The following is a 22,234-nucleotide window of genomic DNA, read 5'->3' on the forward strand; positions in this document are numbered from 1 at the left end:
GAACAAAACATCAGGAGTCTTGGTTAGCTAGTAGAGTGGGTTGAAGTCTTGCTCTTATAGAAGTTGATTTTTTCTTGAATCTCATGAGGAAATATGGATTCTAGTAAACCAAAGAAAATCCACCATTTTTTAAACCAAGCCCCCAGTAAAACATATTGTACCAAGCATCCATATAGACTATGTAGTTATAACTCATGGGATGGAAAGGTTGACTAAATGTTTTGCAAGTAAATGGTTTTTTATTCTAATTAGCAATGGTCATGACTATAAGGTTTTGGCACTTGGAAAATGCAATCCTCTAAGGATTATTTTTATCAATATTATGAGTAATCTCAACTGAATTAGTATCAACTAAGATAAACTCATAAATTTGACGAGTTTTCAAAATATTATAGATTATAAGATGTGAAGAAAAAAAAAACATCTAAAAAATAAATAAAATAAGAGTTGCGTGATTTTCTAAAATTGTGAAGAAGAAGCAAAAAAACAAAACAAAAATAGTATAGATGTGTGTCATCGTGTACTATAGGGTTATAGAAAAAAAATTGTGTGTAGACGGACTGAGAAGAGATTAAAAGTTGGGAAACAAAAGAAAAAAAATGTTATTATTATAATAATAATAATAAATTGTGGAGTTGGTGTAGACCGAAGAGTTGTTGGAAAAAAAAAAAAAAAAGAATTGGACGCATGTGCTCTGGATGGAATGAAGGCTTTGGAATTAATAATAATAATAATAATAGTTTTTGGTATATGTTTTAATTTAATTTAATTACATCATGAAATAAATAGTTAAGGTAAGATTAGAAGGAATATGAATTTTATAAAAATTTAGAAACTCACTAAATTAATTTATTATTATTTAGGAAGTTGAAAAATGATATTATTAATAATAATGTTCACATAGGAAATTAATTAGAATTACTAAAACTAAATAAAATATTTTTAGGATTGTCAAATTTATATCTTTAGATAAATAATTGATAATAAATGTTGTGTACGATATTATGTTAAGTGAGGAGTAAACTACGACTACAAAAATTACATACAAAGGCATTTCATTCAATGGCACTTTAAAAAAGCGTCAATGTCCAATAAAAATTTTAACATAAGTTAGCGCTTGGTAGAAAGTGGGCTAACAATGGCATTTTTTGGTAGAATCATTGGCGCTTTTATACAAGCGTCCTTGAAAAATTTGCTTTTTTTTTCTTGGTGTTTTTTTAAGGCACCATTTTGTAAGAGGCTTAATATTTTTTTTTCCTTGGCACTTTTGTAAAGCGCCATTTTCTCACTAGCTTCGTAAACCCCTTTACAAAGTCTAATCCTCACACTGCTACACATCCGCCAAACAGAGTTCCCTCCACTCTCACACCCTGACAAGCTACTGAAACCCATGCCAATGGCAATCTACCGATGATTCTCTCTTTCATACCTACATAAACACATCACTCTACTCACTTGCTCTGAGAAGGTACCAGTAATGTCCTAATGTTTTCTCTATTTAATATCTATAGAAACAACACTTCATTCTCTAACTTTGAGAAGCTACCAACAATATCCTAGTGAGCCAACACAAATTTGAAGACCCCAGCATATCGGTGTTGGTGACCATCGTCAATGAGCCTTGACCTTTCTGTAACTTGCAAAATCATCATCGAGTATAAGGAATCTTGGGGTTTTTTTTAAAAAAATACAAACGAGTTGATTACCTTTAGAAAAATCCACAACAGCCTTAACCCCTTGGTTGGTAAATTTCTCTATCAATCTCATATTTTATTTAGGGTTTAGCTTTGTTAGCCTAGTTTTTACCAAAAAAAAAAAGATTAATTTGTTGTTATTGAAATTATTACTTGTATTTTCCTTGATGTTCAATAGCTTCATGATCTTCAATTCAAATTTTTTCTCTAGAAATTTTCCCAACTGCTCCTGAGGATTTTTCTTTTTCTAAAGGTTTGCTTTGTTTTTTAAAGTTTCCTTTCCTTTTTATTAATTCTTATTCTTAATAAAAATTCACAATTCTTTGTGCCTTGTGTTGTTGCCCCTGCATCTACTACTGCAATCTCTTCGTTCAGGGTTTTTTTTGTACCTCAAAGATTCAACTTTCTTGTGTTGTAAGAATTTAGCTAATAGGCTTTTTCTTATTACCTTTTCTTCTTTAAGTTTCTTTTATGTGAAATAAGTATTTGGTTTCTGCAAATTTTCATTGAGTTTTTATTTGTTTGGCTGCTTGTAAAAAGAACAAAGGAGAATTTTGGGTCTCGGGAACAAAATCCTCAATTCTCAACCCAAGAGCCACAATTTAACTTGTAACATCCAAACTCCTTTTTTATTTTCTATCACTTTCTATATAGCCAAACAAATTTTCTTTTAAAAGGCAAGTCAGAGCCTCTTTGAAGAGCTTTCAACTTTTGCTTCCCATTTCCTCTCATTTTTCTGGGACACCAAACATATATTTTTCCTTATATTGTTGGTTAAAAGCCATCCTTTGTTTGGTATGTTTATAGTTTGGTGCATTTGGTAACCTCCATGAAAGCAATTTCAAATTCAGTAGCCAGTTTTTTTATTCAGTACTTCATTGCCCTGTTTTTCAATCTTGTGCATACTTTGATTCATGAATGTGCAATCATCATGGGATCTTTTTATACCATAAAATCGACTTCAATTCTTGATATTCATTGTATATGGACGTCTTACAAAATATATTCATACTATAAAATGCCACTTGTTTTATGACCTTTCTTAGGTGAATTTTACTACTACTTCAACCTGTTTTTATGAAGAATTTTAGTTGTCTCAATCCATAGAGGCAAAAATAAAAAATTAATATTGATCATGCATAGATGCACAACTTCAATAATATGATTTGAATTGGAATAGATGGTTCTCCTATATTCCATGGTCAATTTGTATTTTTGTTAGGCAAAATTAATTATTATAATGGTCTGGATAAAAATTTATATATGTTGCTCCCTAATACCTTTTTTTAACATATATTTGATTAACTATGCCAAAGCTTTGGTGGAGATTTGTTACAGACTCTATTGAAATTTGCAAAGGGACTTGTAACTTCTACACCAAAAAGCATAGGATTCTAGATGTGGAGATTCATTTTTGATACAACATTAGCTATCAATATACTTACTTTAGCAACCAATCCCCATTCTATCATTTTTGGGTCAAGTTCAGATTAGGCTAAGAGAGTTAAGTTTCTCTCTACAACAGGTCTTTTATTAACTTTGATTAGGTACCTCAGGTAGATAGCACATTTTGGTAACACTTTGCTTTCCCTATGTAAATCCCTTACAACCCATCAAATTTTTATTCTTAACTTCTCTTCATATATAAAAAACCCCCAAGTTAATAGTTCCAAATTGCTTTTATATCTATTCAAATTATAGTCAAACTACAATAGCAGCCTAGTCAGAATAACAAAAGCTTGAGCAATGGACACTTGTGGGTATCTTCATACATTATTTTTATTTAGTCCTTTCATCACCCCAAAATAAAATTGTTCATTTGATTTCATGTTATCTCATTTTTTAGACTTTACCACAAAGGAAGTTACAAATTTGATGAGCTCTGGGACCAAATGGTAGAATAACTATCCAAAAATTACAGTTAAGTACTATAATAATTTTTGAAGGTTTTGTTAACTATAGATGAGTCTTTCATTGCTACACAAGTCCCTTATAAGACTTTTATAAAATTAGTTATTAGTGATTCTTTCTTTTCTATATAGAGTGGAGATAAATTGTTGAAGTTTAATGATCAATGTAGTGTACTTGACAGCTCTTTAGGGATCTTGCACCTTGCTCGTGATTCATTAATTCCGCAATCCATAACTAAGAATTGCCTTTAGGATGTCAAAGTTCTCTAACAAATGGACAAGAAATTTATCCCAGTTGTGGCTGATGGAGCAGTTGCTATTATTAACCATGTCCATTCACTAATCTTCTCCATTTCTTGAACATTTCTTTGATTTTGGTGGCTGATTCTTCCCCCTCTTTTTCCATTTCTCATTCGTAGTAATCCAATGAGTGTTTCTTGCTAAATTTGGATATTTTAACTTCATACATGGGGGGTTTAAAATAACATTGCAGAAATTTTTTGAATTTATGGGTATTGCCTATTACTAAAATGCATATGAGAGGATTAAAAATATTAGTAGTGATAATTTGTGGGAGGTTCCTTCTCAAATAGGGCCAACCCTGCCTGTCAAATTAGATGTCTATATGTACATTTGTGTATGCACACATGTGCAATGGACATGTCCATGGCATAGACCCTTGGGGATCCCTTTGCATATGACTAATAGTTTTACTCTTTTGTTTATTTTCCATACCCTGTGACTTTCTTTGTAGGCAGTTTCCTAATCATACGTTGTACTGCACATATTGATAAACCCATTTCCAAGTGACCTTTTACTAATTAATCCTATCTCCTTCAGGAACTAGAAAAAGCAAAGTTCTAATTTTAGTCTAAAAACTAAAATCAATGATCATATTTTTCTTCATATATCTTGCATTTTATTGTCATTCATGGAAAAACCTTAACTCATCGTTGTTTTGTTGAGCAATTGAGCTAATGTTACTTTCTTTAGTTATACATAACACATGTAAAGTTAGTGACTTTCTTGAAAAAAAAAGTATATCCAAACAATCATACAATATATTTTAAATTGATTTAATTGTATAGATATATTGTATAGGTACATGCATGATATGTCATTGATTAGTTTAAGAATAATTAAGAATAAGTTGGATAGGTAATTTTAGGTAAAAAGACTTCCTAAACTAGCTGGTAGATTTTTGCTTCTACAAAAGTTGGAATTTATTCTTACATGATAAAAGTGTTTATCATACTTTTGGTAAGTTGAACTAGCATCACATACAAATCAAATAAATTTAGAAATCCCAAAATAAACTACTAGTGGATAAACTAATGGAAAAATGAGTACTCCCATAATTGAGAAAGAGTGAGTAAGATTCACACATTTTTTTAATTGAATCCTCCTATGACACTTTCTCAGCGTGTTCTTTTTGTGATTATCCAACTTCCAGATTTAGAGATAGAATGTTACTCTAAAAATATTTAATAATTTTTACTTGTCCCGCAACAAGAAAACTCCCTTAATTCGTTTCAGTATAAGTAATTTCTAAACATAAATTTGTTTTGTAATTGGTTAACTTATTAAGTAAATTAGTTCAACTTTATGTGATGGTAGCCAAGACTTTTATCTATAAAATCTATGTGGAATACCTTAGTTTTCTACTTCAAGAAATGGTAAACCACTAACAATGTTGGTTAACTAAAAATTTAGAATTAATTACCGAAAGTTAGTGAAATCTTTTTTATCACTATAGAATAAACTCACTAGTAATTTACTAGGCATAACCCAATATCCAAAAAAGAAAATTGTCTTTTTAGCATTTTACTAAAAAGCATGAGGTTAGTCATTTTTAGAAGGCTTTTGTAGAAGGTTTCTACCAAATGATTTTGTAGAAGGCTCCGATTTTGATATTTCTTTAATAAAAACTTCAATCATATATATAGTCATATTGATATTTGTCTATACTAGTATTTCTATTTTTCTTGTTTATCCTGAAATTCTCTCAAGTATTTTCATTATGTGCGTCAAATTGTTTTATAATCTATAATCATTGTGGCATAAGTTTGAGTAAAAATTATTAGAACAGTCATCATGTATTACATGTTACAAACTTATAAAAAAAAACCTAAACTAGGCAGTTGTGATGAAGAAAGATTTTTTGTTTCAACTCCTTTAATCTCTAATAATTTTTTCTCATTCCAAATATCAAGATTGGAAAAATCTCACTCCAAATAAAAAGTAAGTTTTGTTGTCTTGCCTTAGTTATAGTAATTTCATAGTTATAATATTCAATGTGATCAAACCCAACTTCATGTTTGTAACTAATTACTTTTCCTTCAAATTTTGAAGTTAAAACTTGAGATGCTTTTTTCCGAACATCATCATGTTTGCGAAGAAGTTGATTCATTATCGCTTTCCTAGTAAAATAAAGGGTGATCATTCTCAACCTAGCTAACTTCCTTTTCTTTGTCCTTGTTAATTTTGCTTAGGTAAATTCTCATCTTGCACAAAATATTTATTTTAGGTAGTTAATGTTTATGTCATGTTTCATTTATCCTCTTGTTGTTCTGGATTACCATGATGCTATATTTTTAACTTCTTAATGTTATATAATATTTGGAAATATATTGCTCTTGAAGATTTTTTATTTGTTTTTACTAATGAAGCATTATTTTATTACAAAATTTCTTTGTTCAATTAATTAAAGACATCTTATCCACAAGTGATAAGCTCTGGTTATTTTTCTCTAACTCGTGTTATTTTTCTCAACTTTTTCTACATTTCATTTTATATTGATTTTGGTATTTTTTTTATTTTCCCTTCAAATTTTAGTGAGAGTTATAGTTTCAGTTGTACTTATTGGTTGTTGCATGTATAATTTAGACGTTTTCTATTTTTCTTATATTTATTTAAAGGTTGCAAAGGAAAATGGTTTGCCAAAAGACGAGAAATTATTATGTTAAAAGAGATGACGTCGAAAATCACGAAGATTACATCAATAAATTCATTTGGAGGTTGAACTTATTTTTTGTAGAATATAGATATTAATAGTTGTTACACCAATATTTTCTTTTGTTGAAAGAATTAGAATTTGTTATTGAAATATTTTGTTATAGTTAACAAAGTTTATGTAATTATTGTATATAAGTAGTTACATTAATGATTTGAACTAGGTTATTGTATATCAATATTTGAAGATATTTCTACTAGTAGAATTCAATTTAATTTTAGGGTTTGTTTTTTTTCTTTTTATTTAAATTATATAGGAGATCATTATTTTAATAACAAGATATAAATATTATTTTTAATATGAAATGTTCAAAGATGACACTTTCATAAGTGTCATTGTTAACATGAATCAAAGGCATTGATAAAATATATTAAAGTTGACACTCCTTTAAGTGCTAAGATTGCCAATTTTGGAAAAATTATTTTACTAGAAAATGTTCAAAGATGACACTTTTTACAAGTGTCATTGTTAACATTATTCAAAGATGATGCTTTTTTAAGCGTCATTGAAAGAATTTATAAAAGATGGAGCTTCTTAAAAGTGTCATTGTTGGCTAACACATACAATGACAGGCTAGAAGATGACGTTTTAGAGAAGCGTCATCTTTTACCTTTCTTGACGCGTAAAAGATGTATATCTTTAGGCTAAATTCTCCAAGATTCTTAAGTGTTTTTTTGAGGTAAGAGAAATTAATGCAAAAAAAATTTCTTTTTATATTGTATTTTGAATATATATATATATATATAATTTTTATTTATATGCATGGATCAAATGTATGTTTGAGCATTTTCTTTGTTTATGAAAAATGAAAATTGTGGAGATATGATATTTTGTTTTGTAAATTCGAATTAATGAAATGAAGTGTTTGACTCTGGTTTCTATGGCCCTAGTCAATAGGTTATAATTGTTGACATTTATATGACCCTAGTCAACGGGTTATAATAGTTGATATTATATGGCCTTAGTCAACATGTTATAATTGTTGACTTTTGGTTTTGTTCACCTTAAATGGAACAAATTTGAAACTAGTTACTGATTTGTGAAGTTCCCCTAATTGGGCACCATTTGTTATTTGATAACAAGAGTAAAGATATTTTAAATGTATTTGACTTGGTTTTGATGTGAAATTGTTTTGAAATAGATATGAGAAAGTTTTGAATGTATTAACATGTTTAACTCAAAAGTTTTATGAAAATAATTACATGTTATATCTCTGGTCTATAATTATAATTGAAAATATTTTATCCATGAAACTGTATTAATGTTCCTTATTGAGTTTTAAGCTCATACCCCTTCGTTGATAATTTTTCAGGTACTCTCAGTTCGGGCAAAGAGTGATGGCCAGACTAGGGAATTTTTCTTTATTAGCATTTTGGTTCAAACTTTATTTTGGACATTGTTTAGATGTTAAAATTTAATTCCCGTTTAAATTATTTGAGTTTGGAGTTATTTGGACAATAACACTTTAGTTGATGTGTTAGTTTTTAAAGTTGATATATGAATATTTTATAATTAATTTATTTTACTACTCTGAATATGAATTTGGTAATTAGTAATTTTCAATTACTAGATAAATGATTATGTTGTTTCCACTTTGAACCTTCGGGTTTGAGGTGTGAAATGACTGTTATGCCCTTGGAGTAGGTTTTGGAGTGTGACATGATATATTTCTTTTTTAGTTAATGGATATATAAAGGGAAAAAATATGGTATTTCCTCATATTGTAGTTTTGATACCTTCATCAATTACTTGAAATGGATAAAGTAGTGTAATAAAAGGAGTTCCTAAAATTAAGGGTTCGGTCATATTTCTTATAAGCATAAATTGAGTTTTGAAACAATAATTATTTTGACATATATGAACATTTTGATGTTTGTATTTTATGTCTAATTTTCTTTTATTTGCAGCGAAAAATTCTTCTCTTGTTTTTTCAAAATATTGAGTAGCGATTAATCATTCTTGTATACAATTCATATCAGCTTCTGAGTCTATTAATGTTGCCATTTCTACTTCAAAAATTTAAATTATTACTCTTATATTTGTATACCATCTTTGAAAATCCATTTTAGATATTGTATTTATAAATGATTTTATGGGAGTTTCTTTATTTGGGATTATGATTCCTATATTTTGATCATCAGATGTTTCAACAAAATTTTCCTATTTATATTATAATATATTTCTTATTTGTTCATTTTCTTGTTTTATTTGTTCATTTTATTGTTTTAATTAATCTATTTGCTTTTTTATTTCTTGTATTTCTTCTTTTAGATCTTCAATAGTTATAGACTTTGAATTTTTTGAATCAATCTATTAAAATTTCATCCATTGAATATTGTCCAGGTTTAATTTCTTGAGTTTTATTTGGGTTTTTTGTGAGAATTAAGTTTTTTTTTAAAGTTTGTAAATATTTCTTTTGTGTTTCCTCATTATCTATTTTGTCTATAACATCAAAAAATACTTGTTTATCTTGTTTTGAAGATATTACGTTTATTGTTTTAATTTTATTTTGAATTTTAGTTGAGTTATTGTTTTCTATTTTGTTTGTTTCTTTAATTTTAATTTTTTGTGATTTACAACTCTCATCATTCTTTTCAATATTTTTTGTAAACTTTTGAGTAAGTGTATTTATTGATTTGTCTATTGATGTTGATGTTGATGTTTCTCCTACTACTCTTCAATTCTTTTCTTCAAGTTTTACTTCCTTTACTTCACATGTCATAACTTTTTTACTTTTATTTTTACTTGTTTTGTCACGCCCCAAAACCCACTCCAAGGGCATGATGATCATTTCACACCTAAAGCCCAAGGGCTCAAGTGGAAACGACACAAACATTCATATTACAACTGGAAATTTACCAATTACTAAATTCCTGTTCAGAGTAGTAGGGCAAAATTCTAAAATCTCAAAGTATCGACTTTAAAAAAAAACTAACACATTAACCAGAGTGTTATTGTCCAAATAACTCCAAATTCAAATAATTTAAACACGAATTAAATTTTAACATCTAAACAATGTCCAAAATAAAGTTTGAACAAAAATCCTAACAAAGAAAAATTTCTCAACCTAGCCATCACTCCTTGCCCGAACTGAGAGTACCTGAAAAATTATCAACGAAGGGGCATGAACTTAAAACTCAATAAGGAACATCAATGCAGTTTCATGGATCAAATATTTTTTATCATGCTTGCAAATAGGAGATACAACATATACTTATTTTCACAAAAACTTTTGAGTTCAAAATATTAATACATTCAAAACTTTTCAACAAAACTTTTTCACATCTATTTTAAAACAATTTCTCATCAAAACCAAATCCAATGCATTCAAAACATTTTTACTTTGGTTATCAAATAAAAAAATTGTGTCCAATTAGGTGGGACTTCAAAAATAAGTAACTAATTTCAAATTTATTTTAGTTAAGGTGAACAAAACCAAATGTCAACAATTATAACCCGTTGACTAAGACCATAAGGTCAACTATTATAACCCGTTGATTAGGGCCATATAATCTAGAGTCAAACACTTTATTTCATTAATTCAAACTTACAAAACAAAATATCATATCTCCTCGATTTTTCACTTTTCATAGACAAAGAAAATTCTCAAATATACTTTCCATACAAAACACATATTTGATCTATGCGAAAATATAAAAATAATATTTTTTACACATTTCAAAATACAATATAAAAATAAAATTCTTTTCTTTTATAAAAATCTGAATTAATTTCCTTGAAGAAGCACTCAAAATCTTAAAGTATTTAACTCCAAAGAATTTCCTCCTCACCTAACATAATATCATACACAATATTGATTATTGATTATTTATCTAAATATATAAATTTGACAATCTTAAAAATATTTTATTTAGTATTAGGGATCCTAATTAATTTCTCATATTAATATTATTATCATCCAATATTATTTTCAACTTCTTAAACAATAATTTATTTCTCTTTTCTAACTTATCTAAATTAAATCTTTTAAGAATATTTATTTTCATTAAACTATTATTTAAATCTCCTACTAAAACTTAACAAATACCCCATGCAATTTTTTTTTTCAACATGTCAAATCCTTCCTACACATCTTTCATCATTTTTTTTCTAAATCTATTCATTTGAGTAATCAAAATTTGTGGATCTCCATTAATAAATTAAACTATGTTCATAAATTTTTAATCTTTTTTACCTATAAATTAATTAAACGAACTCTAATCAAAATTTAGATATTCCAAAGAATATCTAAAGTGTTCAAAACTAATTAACAAATATAAAATATTTGTTTAAGGATTAAAAATCTTACATGAAAAATTGAACCTGAAATCCTAAACCTCCAAATCTTCAGCCCTATGATCTTTAATCGTTTATGATCTATGTATAAAAGGGTTTTCTAAATAGAGAATATAGGAAAAATCTAATTTATACTTGGGGTTTTTAATACAAAAAGACCTTTTTACCCTTATTAAGTTACTTTAATTAATTAATAATTTCTAAATTATGATTTTACCCCTAAATTGGGTTTGGGGCATTACATGTTTCATCTTCAATAATTTCACTTGATGGTTTTTCTAGTTTCTCTATTATTGAAGTTAATGTTTCCTTCACCTCTCCCAGAGTAGAAGGAAACAAAATTTGATTAAATTTTGTTTCATTTGACTCTTTTTGTTTGAAATTTTGTTGATTTGAGAATTTTTTTTATAATGTGGAGAATTTTCTATTACTTGTTTTGAAGTTATTGTTACAATTCTTTTAAGAGGTTTCCTAAATTTGAAAAACCAATGGAAAAAGGGTAATTTGTTGCATATATTTTTCATATTGTTTTTGTAAGGCGTTTCTAACTTGAGGAGGAAGTGTTTTAAAATAATTTCTTTTTACAGTGTTATAAAAAGAAAAATAATCTAATTTAATCCATTCTACATCAGGAACAAAATGATTTCTTTTAATGTATCTTCTTGTAATGACATTTATGTTTAAAGGAAGATTATTAGGATGAGGAAAAAGTTTTGATTCAGATTCTTCTTCAAAAATAGGAATTTTTGGAACATAGTTTGACAAATTTGACAAATCTTTTAATTGATTTTCAATTTGATTTTTTTTCTATGTTGATCTTGGAATTATTATATTTTATGTGATAAGATGATGACTCTAAAATTTTATCATGTTGACTATATGATGCAACTAATGACTCTTTAAATCTATTTAACTTATATGAAGAATTGAACTTGCTACAGTGTTGTATGCAGAATTATATGATGTGGAACTATCTATCCTAAGAGATTAGGATGAATTAACTCTACTTAATTCCTTCCTAATATTACTCATTGTCACAAAAATAATCATAATCTTATCCTTAATTAATTCAAATAATTTTATGAATAATTAAAAGATGATTATAATTCACAATGGCAAAATAATTAATTAAAAGATGATTATTTAGACATGCTTTTATCTATAATTCTATATAAGTAAGGAAATTATTTACGAAAAAAAAGAAGGGTATTGTGATACAAAATAAAAAAAATTATACATTTTTTTATTTTAAAAAATATCTTAGAAGGATATACCCATATGTAAACCCCTTAATGGACCAAAGGTTTATTTTCCTTTTTTACCACCCTCTTTGGACCGGGAAGAGCTAAGCATGGAAGTGGGGGACGACTGCCAGGAGCAAGCTGCATAAGACATATGGCCACCTTGCCATGGTGGTGGTTGAGGATGAGGACTTGCTGAAGGGTGAGCAATGGAGCCATTAGAAGCTTGCAAAGGAAACTAAGAGAAGCTGACAAAAGGAAAGGAAATGAGAGCAAGCAAGCAGGAGGTTTTTGGGAGTTTGAGAGAAGAATATAGGAGGTCTCAAAGATTGATGAGAGAAAGGATGTTTTCCGGAGGAAAACAGAGAGGGGAAGAAAAGTGAGATATTCGGGGAGATGAGAGATTTTTGAGAGAGCCGCATACCGGTGTCGGAGGAGCTTGAAAGAAAATAAACCAACCGAGGTTAGAGAAAAGCATTGAGGGTGAGCTGAGCATTTTTTTGGAGAAGAGAAGAAAACGAGCCTGAAATGGGAATAACACGGTATGGTTTCTATAAGCTCTTGACTCCTTTGTTTTCATTCCATTTTATTATGTTTTCTGTGTGTAATGGGATTTTATCTTGATATTTGAATGTGAGTATTGAAGGCTTTTGCGTTTTTTTAATGGAACCGGAATTGCTGGCACTCACTTTATGCTTGATTTATAACCTACTTTTTGGGCTTTGTTTTGAGGTTTTATAAGAGATATTGGTAGTCATGTCTTGTTTTCTCTTTGAAACCTGTTCGAAATCCATTTTGGCACACCCCCTTACATCTAAGCTCGTTGATCGAAACATGAAACGAGGCTTTTATGTGTTCATTTTGATCCTACCCTTGGTGCTCTGTCTTGATATCTTCCTTTGTTCTTGGTTCTCGTCCATGATGCGCATCAATTTTCTCATCTCTGCCTAAGGGAGCAAGGAACTGCATATGATGTATTCTTAGTATGTGGGTAGGAAAAGTTACAACATGCTCGTCCAATTGTGGGAATGCTAAAAATGACTTATGGATGCTGAAGACAATTGAGATTTATTGGGATGGTAACCTTGGCTCTGCTGAGATTACCATTCATAAATGTGACAAAGTGTTTCACGGCTTATAAGGTGATGGTGGGGCGCTTTGTGACTCACTTACCAAAGTTGCAGGTTGAAAGTGGGGAAGAGAAGTTACGTGAGAGAGATGACATGTAATGGGTAAGGAAATTGAAAGAGTCGTAAATGTAACTGGTCTTAATGGGAAAATGTATGGGAGAGCAGGTCTTGATAGATTGTAGAAAGCTCAATTTTTGGGGCCACTTTTGGTTATTGTAAATTCCAAAACTCAACACCTTGGAAGAATATGTTTTTGATACCCTTCTCCCAGCCATTGGATCTTCTTTGCAGAATGCTACTTCTCAAATCCAGTTTTGATGAAGCCGAGCAGTGAGTATAAAGCACACAACGATGGAAGTATATACTACAAAAAAATAGGTTTTTAGTGACGAATCTTTGGTCACGGCCACAAATATAGTGACCAAAGATATTATTTTGTCACGGCCAGGATAAAGTTGTGACTAAATGTGTTAATGTGGAAAAAAAATATGTTTAGTCACGGTGATTTTATCAACCGTCACCAAAAGTATTGATGAGAGGGTATTTTAGTCACGGATTTTTTTGAAACCGTGACTATTTGTAAATTTATGGAGGGAAATTTTGGCGCCAATAATTTTAGTCACGGTAATTTTATCATCCGTGACAAAAAGTGTAACGAAAAGATGTTTTAGTCACGGTTTTTTGTAAAACCGTGACTATATATATATATATATATATATTGTGACGTTTAGTCACGCCACTGATTGATCGTGACTGTAGGGGAAGCTATAGTCACGAATTTCTCATGACCGTGACCAAATGCATAGAGGTTTATTTTAAATATTTTGAACCTATGGTCACGGGGTTCACATAATCGTGACCAAAAGTCTATTATTTATTTTAAACATTTTTTGGGTTATCTATTATAAATTTTTAGAAAATTATATATATATATATCATAAATATAAATTATCATTAATAGTAATAATAATAGTTCTTATTAATTATAAAAAGTTTAAAGTTATATTACTATATTTTTTTTAAGTTAAGAAACAAATTAGTGTGTTACCTATTTTTCTTTAGTTAAAATTATTTAATTTCCTTGTTATGATTAATGTTTTAATAAGAAGCAAAATAAAGTTTAATATGTTAGTTTAAAAATATGATGGTTCAATTTGATATTATTTGATAAAAAGTTTAAATGCAAGTGAGTTAGCAAATTAAAAATAATTTTGATTTTATATATGATAAATAATTCTTATTATATTTAAAGTATCAATAGTCGTGATAAATAAATTTTACTACGAACAATTACTAGTAAAATTGTTTATAGTTTTATTTAATTTTCAATCATAAAATATTTTTTAATCTTTATGATTTTTGCAATACAGAAATAGTTTATAACTACAAAAATAACATTCTTTGTTTATGATTAAAAATAAAAGTTCTAAACTTTTATAGTTCTTAAATTTGTAAAATTAACAAATTTATAAAGTTAAAATTCATGGAAAAATATTCTTAAACGCACCATTCTTTGTTTATGTTTATTATATTTAGTACCAAATGGAAGTCTGAAATTCTGTTGTCCAAATGTATGATGAAATTAAGCTACAAGCATATGGGATAAGGTAGAAATTAATATCATTAAATATGAAAAAATGATACCATATGATAAAATAATAATAGATTGGTATAAGATATAAAAAGACACGTGACTGAAAATAATGAAGACAGAGTAGGAGTAGAATGCACATGTAACATTTCCTAGCACCTAAGGCCCACAAAAATACTAATAAATTATAGTTTTATTTGTGAAGTATTTTGACATTTTCATAAACAGTTATACAAAAAACAGTTTTTTAAAACATTTTGAAAAATTTGGTAGCGGATGTATTTTAAAATAAAAGTCGATTTAGAAACCTATAATATTTTCAATATATTTTTTATGTTTTTAAATATGTTTAAAAACTAACTTTTATATGTTATATTTTATTTTTGATTATTCTTTGTATTTATATAATTATTTTTGAAAATATCTATTACTCTAATAAGTGAAAACAATTTAAGATAACTAAAAATATTAATATTTTTTAAAATATCTTATTTTTTGTTTTTAAGAACAAAAAATTGTTTCCCCTCTATGGTTTACTTATTTATTTATTTATTATTAAGAATAAAAAATTGTTATAATTAAAAGCTCGTTAGCAAACACTGCCTATACCTTTGAATTATTTTAGAAAAAGAATATTTTATATATGATAAATAATAGGTTTTATAATAAGATAAGTTATTATTAGAAGATTTTATTAAATTTTATCATCATTAATATTAACATCACTAAGAGCAGTTATTTCTTTTTTAGTAAACTTAAATTTACTAAACATGTTTAACTATTAAAATTTTAAAATATAGAACTTGATAAATTTCTAATATAAAATTTTAAAATTTTAAAACTTGATAAAACTTTGAAAATAACAATTTTAAAATATAAAACTTGATAATTTTCTCATACATAATTGTAAAATTTAAAATTTTAAAACTTGATAAAAAAATTTAAAATATAATACTTGATAAATTTCTAATATAAAATTTTTAAATTTTAAACTTGATAATTTTAAAAATTGAAAAACTTTATAAAACTTAATAAAAATTTTAAAACAACACTTTGAGTAAAACATTGAACTTTCAAAATTAATTTTAAATTTTAAAATAATTGTAAATTTAAAATTTTAAAATAATTGATAATAACCACGGCCAACATTTTAACTCTTAAAATGTTAAAATGAGATTTGATAATAACCATATATAAAGCCATGAATATAAAGTCTCACATACTTTCCAATATAATATATCACTTTCCAATATAATATTTAACTATGTGGGCCTTAACCATTGACTTTCCAATATCAAAGACACAAGCAACGTTTTTTTAACCCATTTAACCATTGAGTAAAAGCCTTCTCCCAAACATTTCCAATATAAAAGCCCCTCTCTTCTGCCAACAAAACTCAGTTTCTCTTCCTCTCCAAAACCCACGGCCATAAAACCCACAAAATCTACCCACAGCCCCCATTGCTTGGAGGAAGCCATTTCCGGAAAAAGCTTATGGAAGCCATGCCAAAGAAGCCCCATGGAAGCTATGGTCCGTAAAGCCAAAGCCACCTCCAAGAAACTCCCGTAAAAATCGTTTCTCTCTAGGTTTTGGTGAGTTTTGGGATTTTTTTTTTTTTTTGAGTTTTGTTAATTGGTATTTTGGAAATGTTTGTGATTAGGTTTGAGATTCCATTGTTATTGGGTTTATTTTCATTTTATTGGGTTTATTTCCATTGTTATAGGGTTTTGGTGCTTTTGGAAAAACCACACTTAATTACTTCCTAAGGTATAATTTCTCTCTAGTTTCTCTCTCTATTTTTTCTATGATTTAATTCTGATTTCATTGTTATTGGGTTTATTTCCATTGTTACTGTGTAATGAAAGAATTTTTCTTTTGTTTGTTGCATTCTCTTCAATTGCCTATTTCCATTGGGTTTAATTATTGTGTTGAAAATTTGATTAGTTTCCAACAATGTTGTTTTTTCTTTGTTTTTGTAGCTTTGAGTTTGTGAACATGTTGATATGGATTAAAACCATATATTCCACACTCCACGTTTCTGTTGCTTTGTTTTTTTTGTCCTATTTATGAGTCTCACAAACAATAATATTTTACAAAATTTTAAATATTTTATTTGTATATCAAATAGTCATACAATTAAGACACATCACTTTTATGAATATTATTTTCCATGTAAGATAGATTTTTATACCATATGTCACACTTTAGTTAAGGATATGATAATTTAAACAAATATTTTTTAAGATAGTCCTAAAAATTATTTTAAATTTTATGATACCCATTAAGTGTATTAGGAAATTGCCTTTTCAATTAAATATTAAAATATTTTTTAAAAGACTATTTTAAATTAAAATTAAAATTATCTTCTTTTTTTTAAAGTAATTTTAAATTGCCTTTTCAATAATATTTTTTTAGCTTTGGGAACTCATATTACCAACTATCTAAAATCCATGATATTTTAAGAAGATAAAAAAAAAAAAATAGAAAGTAGAGAAAAAAAAATTATAATTTAAGAACTATTAATTATATAATAAGAGATACAAATAATTATGGAAAAGTTTGTATACAAATAACTGTTTAAAAAAATAATTATATAAATATATAAAATAAAATATTATATATAAAATTTATTTTAAAAATATTTTAAATTTTTAAATATTCTTTTGTTTTATTAAACATAATTATTAAAACTCTTTTATAAAACTCTTTTTAAAAATAATTATCAAACATGCTATTAAAAATTTTGAATCATAATTCTTTCTAAATAAATTCATTATACAATTAATAATATAGAATGAAACTTAAGTATGTAATAGCTCCCACCATAAGTCCCCTAAAATTTAATGATTTTCCATGTGGCATGACATCATGTCATAGTCAAATCATTTCCATCCTAAAATAAATAAAGAAATTTACAATAGTGGTGCAAACTAGATTGCAATGGTGGATTAATTAAAGTTAAAGTAAATCCCTCAATGCATCCAAACTTACACGATTAAAGAAATTTTATAAATTAGAATTATGAAATGTATAAAATAATAAAGGATGGATTATTGATTAGCTTAATTGGCAACTATTTTATAGGCGTCGAGATACAAATAAGAGATACAAGTAGATATTTTATTTTATATATACAAATAATTATTTTTTATTTTTTATATATTTTTAAAAATAAGTGAGTCAAAACCCACTTTTCTTAAAAAAAGAAAAAAAAGAGTTTGAATTGAATTTAGGTAATAAATTAGATTAGATAAAACTTCCTATACGTGATTTATTAAAATTTGGACCAAATACATTTAATTTTCATTGATTCCAAATTCCTTTAATATATACATATATATAATTTTATTTATTTTGGATAGAGTTTGAGTTGGCAATCAACTAAACCCCCGATCCACATGAGCTACACGTTACAGCCACTAATGCTGAGTTGGATATAGGCCCTGAATCTGCATACATATTATAATCTAAAATTCATGATATTTTAAGGAAATAATTATGTGACTTATGAAAAAATGCATTTCACAATATTTTTAAATGAATTATTTATAAAAAATTGGGTTTATATATGAATTTGCATATATATTATAATCTAAAATTCATGATATTTTAAGTAGATAAAAAACATAGAAAGTAGATATAAAGAAAATTATAATTTAAGAACTATTAATTATATTATATGTACCTTCATGAAAAATAGATGGAGAAAATAATTTTTTTTATCTTTGAATTCCCAAATATAATTTAAGAACTATTAATTAAACCATGCTTGACTTTAGTGAAATATTTACATTTTTAATTATTGTGAAAAGTAAAAAATAAAAAATAAAAATTTTAAAAGTGATACAAATAAAATCTATTCTCAAATTTATATATTTCTTTTTATGATTTAATTTATAAGTCGTGTCTTTTTTATTTATTTAAAATAAAGTAATTAGTTTTTAAAGTTTAAAGATAGTAAACTTATATAATATTTTTAATTAAATATACTCTCAAATAATATCCTACTTCCAAAACAACTTCTCAACAAAAACCATTTTTTATTAAAAATAAATAAATAAAAATAATACCAAACCTATTCTAGAAAAAGAATAGGAATATTTAGAAAATTTTTGTTTTGCACCCAAATTAGAAAATTAAGAAAATTTTTGTTTTGTTTCATCTTATTTATACCTTACACTTTCGTTACTTCATGATATAAGATATGCATATGTTGCATCTATTGTGAGGCCTTATCTATGATTTTATATTTTATTATTGTTACCTGTGAACTAACCCTCGTTGATTTTATGCAATAGAAATATTAGTAATTCATTTATATAAATTATCGAATGTGTTAGTCTCATTGTGTGTTTTTATCTATTTTTTTCTAATATTATTTGTCATTAATTTTATCATTTACTCATTTTCATATTAGAAAACCCTAGAATTCCCGTTCAAGTATCCTTGCTTGACAAATGTCTCTTTTATCATATATTAAAAACATATAAGTTGTAGACGTGTGGATATGATTATTTATTGTGGTCATATTCAAGTTTTCAACCTATATGTTTTGTATATGATTGGTAGAATTGTCTGCAAATGATGCATTAATTGTCCGTTTGGACAGTTTGGAAATACATAATATCTATGAAATCACACGCTTATGCTTTAACATATTGATAAGATTTGACAGTGGTTCCCCTTGTTCTCTGGGTGCATATTTGGACAAGGTGACATATTGTTAGCAGCTTAGTTAAGCTAACTAATAGTATGTTTATACCTTAGCCAATTCGTGTACTTGGAAAACTATGGGGAAATGCTGCCGAAATTTTATCAAAATGAAACTAAGCATGTTAGTGATTGATTCATAGGGATTATGTATTTCTAAATGGGATAGGAACCACTACCAAATATAGGAGTTTGAGATGATAAAAAACATATCACATTCATTATAAGTTGATATGAAGATTCATTGTTATGTGATTGAAGTGTTTAATTTGCGGAAGTACGAGAAAAATGCCAATAGATAAGAGTTGGATGCAGAAGTCAAGAGTAAGTAGTGAATATCATAAAGGAGTTTTGGAGTTCTTAGATTTTGCCTTTACCAATGCACCTGGAAAAGAAATGCTCCCATGTCCTTGCATTCGTTGCAATAATTGTGTTATGCAAAAGCGAGAAATCATGTATGACCATTTGTTGGACAATGGGATAGCTAGAAATTATGTGCGATGGTTAATGCATGGGGAATATGAGTTTTGTGAACCTGCGAATACTAGCACTAATGAGTCTGATATGCATGATGAGATGGAAGAAATGTTAAATGATGCATTTGGAATGTCAATGCCAAATGAGGAATTTGAACGAAGTCCACATGTGCATGAGGAGTTTGAAAAATCGAATAAGGATGCAAACAAATTTTATAATTTGTTAAGAGAAGCAGATCACGAACTATATCCAGGATGTAAAAAATTCACAAAGTTGTCTTTTATCATAAGATTATTTCATATGAAGTGTCTTAATGGATGGAGCAATAAGTCATTTACAATGTTGCTTGAATTGTTGAAGGAAGCACTTCCTGAGGGTGAGACATTGCCAAGCAACTATTATGAAGCAAAAAAACTGCTTCGTGACCTTGGCCTTCATTATATCAAAATTGATGCATGCCCCTCAGATTGCATGTTGTATTCAAAAGAGCATGCAAATGCAAATGAGTGTGTTGTTTGTGGTGTCTCCAGATGGAAATCGAGTGATGATAATTCTATAGATGAGTTCACTAAGTCAGTAAAGAAAAAGAAAATTCCTGCTAAGGTCTTGCGTTATTTTCCCTTAAAACCAAGGCTTTAAAGGTTATATATGTCATCTAAGACAGCTTCTCACATGAAATGGCATGTTGATGGTCGCATGGAAGGTGAGATGATGAGGCATCCAGTGGACTCTTTGGCTTGGAAAAATTTTGATAATGTACACCCTTCATTTGCACTAGAACCTCGAAATGTTAGGCTCGGTTTAGCAAGTGATGGGTTCAATCCTTTTGGGAATATGTCAATTTCATATAGTATGTGGCCGGTGGTTCTTATTCCATATAACTTACCACCTTGGATGTGTATGAAACAAACATTCTTCATGTTGTCACTACTTATTCCTGGTCCAACTGCACCTGGGAATGACATTGACATATACTTACAACCATTGATAGATGAGTTGAATGACTTATGGGAGGTTGGAGTTGAAATATATGATGCTTCAACAAAACAAAATTTTTGTATGCGTGCAGCTATATTATGGACCATCAATGATTTTCCTGCATATGCAAATCTTTCGGGTTGGAGTACTAAAGGGAAATTTGTTTGTCCTATTTGTAATAAGGATTGTTCTTCATATCGATTACAAAATGGACGGAAATGGTGTTACATGGGTCATCGTCGATTTTTGCCGATTGATCATAGATTTCGACGTGATAAAAAGTCCTTTGATGGAAATGAAGAGCATAGAGCAGCACCTAAACATTTGTCTAGGGAAGATGTTCTACATCAATTAGATGGAATGGAACATATTACTTTAGGGAAGACATCAAAAAATAAGATGTCAGCAAAAAGAAAAAGAGAACATGTTGAACTTGAGCACAATTGGAAAAAAAAAAGCATTTTTTTCCAATTGCCATATTGGAAAACCCTCATTTTGCGTCACAATTTGGATGTAATGCATATTGAAAAGAATATATGTGACAGTATAGTTGGCACCTTGTTGAGTATCGATGGTAAATCGAAGGATAACTTCCATAGTCGTCTTGACTTGCAAGCTATGGGTATCAGAGATCAACTTCACCCCATACAAAGAGGGAATAGGGTTATGTTGCCTGCTGCATGCTATTCACTGACTTCAAATGACAAAAAGGAATTCTGTAAATTTTTGAAAGAAGTAAAGGTTCCAGATGGTTATGCTTCTAACATCTCTCGGTGTGTACAAGTGAATGAAAGAAAGATATTTGGGTTGAAGTCTCATGATTGTCATGTTCTCATACAACAACTCCTTCCACTTGCAATTCGAGGAGTTCTACATAAGAATGTTTGTGCTGTTATAGTTGAACTATGTAGTTTCTTCAAACAGTTGTGTTCTAAAGTGTTAATGACTGATCAATTAGAGCACCTTGAGAATGACATAATAGTCACACTTTGCAAATTAGAAAGAATATTTCCTCCATTATTCTTTGATGTTATGGTGCATTTACCTATTCATCTTGCAAGTGAGGCAAAGATCGCTGGACCAGTGCAATATCGATGGATGTATCCTATTGAGCGGTATGTTCTCATTCAATTAATCTTATGTATATTAGGTTTCATATAGTTCATGAAACAAATCTATCATGTTGTGGAATGA

The sequence above is a fragment of the Vitis vinifera genome, chromosome 5 (assembly GCF_030704535.1).
Source record: "Vitis vinifera cultivar Pinot Noir 40024 chromosome 5, ASM3070453v1".
Taxonomy (NCBI): domain Eukaryota; kingdom Viridiplantae; phylum Streptophyta; class Magnoliopsida; order Vitales; family Vitaceae; genus Vitis; species Vitis vinifera.